At 41.6% G+C, this 5514-nt stretch overlaps 1 long non-coding RNA gene across 1 annotated transcript; it reads left to right on the top strand.

Annotated features, from left to right (window-relative positions):
- Positions 1–304: 304 nt before the first annotated feature.
- On the top strand, positions 305–2308 carry LOC143809875 (uncharacterized). Its single transcript, XR_013222504.1, has 3 exons — positions 305–911; positions 1006–1164; positions 1601–2308. It is a non-coding gene; the product is annotated as an uncharacterized LOC143809875 (long non-coding RNA).
- The last annotated feature ends 3206 nt before the right edge of the window (positions 2309–5514 follow it).

Below are 5514 nucleotides of genomic sequence, written 5' to 3'. Positions count from 1 at the left end.
AGACAATGATTTCTGCTCTTTTGTCATTTCTGCATTGCTAGGTGAATCACCAGCAAAGAAACACTTAGTGTTCTTGTTTTAAGGTGTTTCCCCTCCACCCTGTAGAATGTAAGCCCACAAGGGCAGGGTCCTCGCCCCTCTGTACCAGTCTGTCATTGTTAGTTTGCTTACTGTACATGATATCTGTAACTTGTATGTAACCCCTTCTCATGTACAGCACCATGGAATCAATGCTGCTATATAAATAAATAATAATAAATACACTAAAGGTGGAATCAGACTGGCTGCTATGGGCAATTGCTAAAGTTTTGTTAGTAGTTTTGTGAATGATGTCTTTGTTCCGTTGGTAACAGTGTAATGCTGTAAAAAGGGGGAAGTGTTGTCATAGGGCCTAGAATTTAATTACGTTTTAGGTAAATTATTATCAAGTCCTTTATTTTTTTCAGACGCAGTATAATGCTTTTTACCTTTGGGAACTTTTCCTTAATCGCCCGGCTCCTCCTGCCTTGATGGTAACCAATGTGATCTGCCATATTATTACTATTTGTTGTCAATATTAATTAATACCTGTGGAGATTTCACTCATGGTCATATGTGACATCATCAAATACAGGTGACATCATCAAATACAGGAGGCCATTGTTACTTCACAGCATGATGTCACAATGACTGTGGGTCTATACAAACGGGTGTTCTGGGGCAGAAGCTTATTTCAGAAGATGAAGACGATGAGAGCGGAGGATTCAGGATCGAGAACACAGACTGTCATTTCAAGAGATGAAGACGACGAGAGCGGAGGATTCAGGATCGAGGACACAGACTGTCATTTCAAGAGATGAAGATGAGGAGAGCAGGGGATCCAGGATCAAGGACACAGACTCTCATTTCAATTCTCTGGATTGAGGATACAGGTAAATAAGAAACCTTACAGGGATTTAAGTTAGTGAACTTAGCGCCTTAGCGCCTTACAGCCAAGTCTACAGATTGTGGCTTTATTTTCTTCAGTCCTTGCTGGTAGAATCTCTAGACTTGAGTGATGAAGGTTCTATGTGAGGTCACACAGCAGAATGTTGGACACAGAGTTCTATGCAGCAACCATGGGGACATCAGAGAGGTCAGCACAAAGATCGCACCACGGATGGAGACACCACTGTCGCTACTATGGTCAGTGACACTTGAAGTTGTATCTGTGGCTGGCACAGATTGTTGTTGGTGGTCCTGTCACTTTAATTTAAGCCTATTGGGGCAAAAAATGTACCATTATTCCCCCACATGGGACAGAGGTCGGTGTACATACATTGGGGGAAAATATGTTTATTTGTTTACTTTACTTTCTTTTTATTTATTTATTTATTTATTTATTTATTTATTTTACCATTTTATTTTCCTATTTTATTTTGTTTATTTTACTTATATATAACTGCATTTGCAACTTTTTTCTAAAAAACAAATTTATTACACCATTTTAAGTGTCTACGTCTCAGCTTAAAAATGCAGAGAAAAGGGGGCTTGTTATCTGGCATAAAGTACAGCATATTTATGACTCTTTCTACAGGTTTTATTCAGATACTTCCCCTCATATTATTTTTTTTCTTACCAGGGAGATAATGTGGATCCTGGAAGGAAGACTGAAGAATCTAAAGAGAGCCACACGATTGTTTAGTTTTAATCATTTAATATGTCTGTACATTATATTTGTTGTCTTATGATGTCATTATATGCTGATTATATGGATCTAATCCTGGAATCAGTGCATCATGACATCATATTGTTTAGGTGTCTGCTGTATAACGAAACTGTATAAGGAGTAGAACACACATATTTACATGATTTAGCACTATAGAGTGCAACTTTATTTGTTTGCCAACTGTATAATGGTCCTGATATGATGCAAAAATCCTATGTCTGTATATTAAGGGGTATTGTTTGTAGGGGGTAGTGTTCTGTGTGGGGGGTAGTGTTCTGTGTGTGGGGGGGTAGTGTTCTGTTTTTTTTTACAGGGGAGATGAACATAGCCAAGCTATGAGCTTCAGGGTCTGGTCTGATGAGGAAAGGTGAGGCGATTTACCAGGACACAGATCTGCTATCCAGAAACGAGTCTCCATATTGAATATCATTGTTGTATATGTATCAGTTAGTTAGTTGTAGTATGGCCTTGATCCAGGGTTCTCGAACTGATCGCCTTTTCCCGGGGTCAAGACGGAATTTTTCCCTGTAATACACATTGGCTGAACGTGTTCAGGTTTTTTACCTTCTTCTGGATCATTGGCTTTAGGTAGAGGTAAAGATTGTTTTTAATAAAATATGTTTAAAATCAATGATCGGTCTCCTTATGTCTTTATTTTGTACAGTACTCAGGTAGTTGTATATGAGAGTTCTCATTTTTATGATCCATGACTGCCACAATATGAAGGCAAACAGAAATATGAGGGCAGTAATTATGTGTCTGCTAATGCAATGTCTGTATTTGACCTTCCTAATACCACTAGGGTTGAGCGACCTTTAGTTTTTTAGGGTCGAGTCGGGTTTTGTGAAACCCGACTGTCTTAAAAGTCGAGTCGAATGAAATCGGCCGACCACCGTGAAAAGTCGGGTTTCGGCCGAAACGCGAAACCCAATGAAGGAAATTTTTTTATTTTTTTATTTATTTATTTATTTATTTTTTCTCTCTCTCTCTCTCTCTCTCTCTCTCTCTCTCTCTCTCTCTCTCTCCCCCTCCGTCCCAGCACAGAAAATTCCGTATTGCACGTTCCAAATCCCTACTGCGCACAAGCGATAACATGACGATAGGTGTTCACTCCCCTAAGACCTATGTCATCACTCTGCCCACGCTCATTCATTGGCTGAAAAAATGGCGCTAAACGCGTCATACGAAACGCGACTTTGGCACCAAGATCGCGTACCGCATGGCCGACCCCGCACAGGGATCGGGTCGGGTTTCATGAGACGCCAACTTTGCCAAAAGTCGGCGACTAATGAAAATGAACGACCCGTTTCGCTCAACACTAAATATTACTACTAGTGGCACATCCCACCTAATAACACTACTAATGGCATGTCCCGCCTAATAACACTCCTAGTGGCAAGTCCCTCTTAATAACACTTCTAGTGGCACGTCCCTCTTAATAACACTCCTAGAGACATGTATCCCCTAATAACACTTCTAGTGGCATGGCCCTATGTCCCTCCTAATAGGGTATAAATTGCTAATTGCTGGTGGTCTGACTGCTGAGACCACCGGTGATATCAAGACTGGAGCTTTGGGACCCCAATATTGGGGCTCTGCAATCCTGTTCTGAATTGAGAGGAGGTTCATTTTCTGTGGGACAGCCAAGTACAGTGCTCGGCTATTTTCTGCAGTCTTATAAACAATGAATGGAGTGAAGACCGAGCATGACCACTGTCATGTACACACTTCTCAACACATGACGTGGGGTGCACCTGCAAGTGTTAACTTATCTCCTCTCATTCAATCCAACTCTCTACCTCTGTGTTAGGCTACAAATTGAGCATAAATCACTATTTTTGTATAATTGTCCTGAGGAAGGACAGTGGACTCTGAAACACGTCGATAATAAAACTGCAATTTTATCTATTTATCTACTATGACTCGTGTCATAACTCCAGAGAGCGCAGAAACACTTCCAATTCAGCTACTTTTATAAATCATGCCCTACAAAGTCTACACACCCCGATTACTTAGCATGCTGCCACCACTCATCAAACACACAGGGTGATAAGTCCCCAAAATATATAACTGACAATCAAAAGGTCACACAGTCTCTGAAAGTCTATGGATTCTTTAAAGCCTACAAGGATCAAACTTATTAAAGATTTTAAACTTTAATATAAAAATATACAGTGCTTACAATAAAAGATTTAAAAAGGGTAAAAATAAAGTGACAAAATGATGCAAAACAAGTTATAAAACAAAAAGGGAGAAATAACAGACATATCTAAACGTTTTCATCTACAGTTCTCTTCTGTATCCTTGAGCGAAGGAGAAATTAGTTATGGATCACATCAGCATACACAGTACCCACATGTGAACAACTTCTTTTTGTGCCACCCAGCCTTTTATATTCCTGACAATGGGATCAAATTTCCAGGATGACCCGGATGGGCCAATTTAAAAATTGCTTCTTGTGAATGGATGATGGGCTAGGTTGTGGCATTTCAAATATCCTGTGTCTCCCCCTTCCTCTCTATACAGTCAAGAGGAAATATTCTGTCCTGTTACAAACTATTTGCTAACCCCTTTGAAGCTCAGGATCCAGGAGCTAAGTTTAACACCTCCCAGAATTCTTCTAGGAGACCCCCCTGTGGTTCTGAGTACTTGCAATAAGAGTGGGAAGATGTTATATCCTTTGTGTGGAGACAGTCATTTGGATGCAGCCTTAAAGGAGTTATCCACTACTAAGACAACTCCTTCTTGATACAAATGATTGACCCTAAAAAATGATAAAACCTATACTCTCCTCCCATGCCAGCGCCGTTCCAGTGGTGTCGGCACTTGCGGTCATGGGGCTAGAGTGCGTTGTTGCGACACATGATGACGGCGCCCAATCAGTGCTGGCATCATTGTCCCCGCCTTCGGACAAATCAAACATGAAGAGGAAGTCTGTACTGCAGCTGATCTCTGACTTCCTCTTCATGCTCAATTTGACAGGAAGTGGGGACAGTGATGCCAGCACTCATTGGGCACCTGCGTCACATTTCACAACAACCACGGTTTCGGCTAGCGGACCGGGGCACATGGGAAAAATTAGATTTTTTTTAGGGGAATAACCTTTTAAACTATCCAAGCTCAGAGCATGGTTTACAGTGTCCTCCCTGCTCTTTAACATCCCCTTTCTAGTGTTCACATAATATCTATATTAGAAAAGAAGGTTCAGAGACCTGCGGCGCACCTGGGTTGCACTATGAAAGGGGATCTGTAGGTGACTATAATTTATATTATTTTTGGAGAATGCTGGGGCATTTAATAGAGAATAGAACATGGCAGACAGCCCCTTTATGAAATACAGGTTATCCCTCTGTGTCTGACACCTGCAAAAGAAAGTGTTAAAAAACACAACAGAATTGGGAAAAAAATCTAGAATAGTAATGTCCTACATATGCTTACTGTAATTAAAGGGGTTGTCCTGGCTGAAAAGTCCACAGTCCCTCTATGTGACTACAGAATCATGAGCGGGTGATGTGCTCACTGTCATGATTACCCTGCATGACCAGCAGGAGCGGGCGGTGGTCACATGACCAGCAAGAGCGGCGGTGGTCACATGACCAGCAGGAGCGGCGGTGCTCACATGACCAGCAGGAGCGGGCAGTGGTCACATGACCACCTGGTCTCGCTGTTGCCGAAGAATCCTGACAGCGCGCACTGTGAGAATTCACAATTCTGCAGACACAAACCTGGACAACCCCTTTAAGCCCCCCTTACACTCCACCCCCACAGAACATCCACAAATCAACTCTGGTATTGGCAATATTTGGTAAAAATGTCTTTGCTGCCTG

The sequence above is a fragment of the Ranitomeya variabilis genome, chromosome 2 (genome assembly GCF_051348905.1).
Source record: "Ranitomeya variabilis isolate aRanVar5 chromosome 2, aRanVar5.hap1, whole genome shotgun sequence".
In the NCBI taxonomy this organism is placed as follows: domain Eukaryota; kingdom Metazoa; phylum Chordata; class Amphibia; order Anura; family Dendrobatidae; genus Ranitomeya; species Ranitomeya variabilis.
This window is presented reverse-complemented; position numbering and strand designations above follow the sequence as displayed.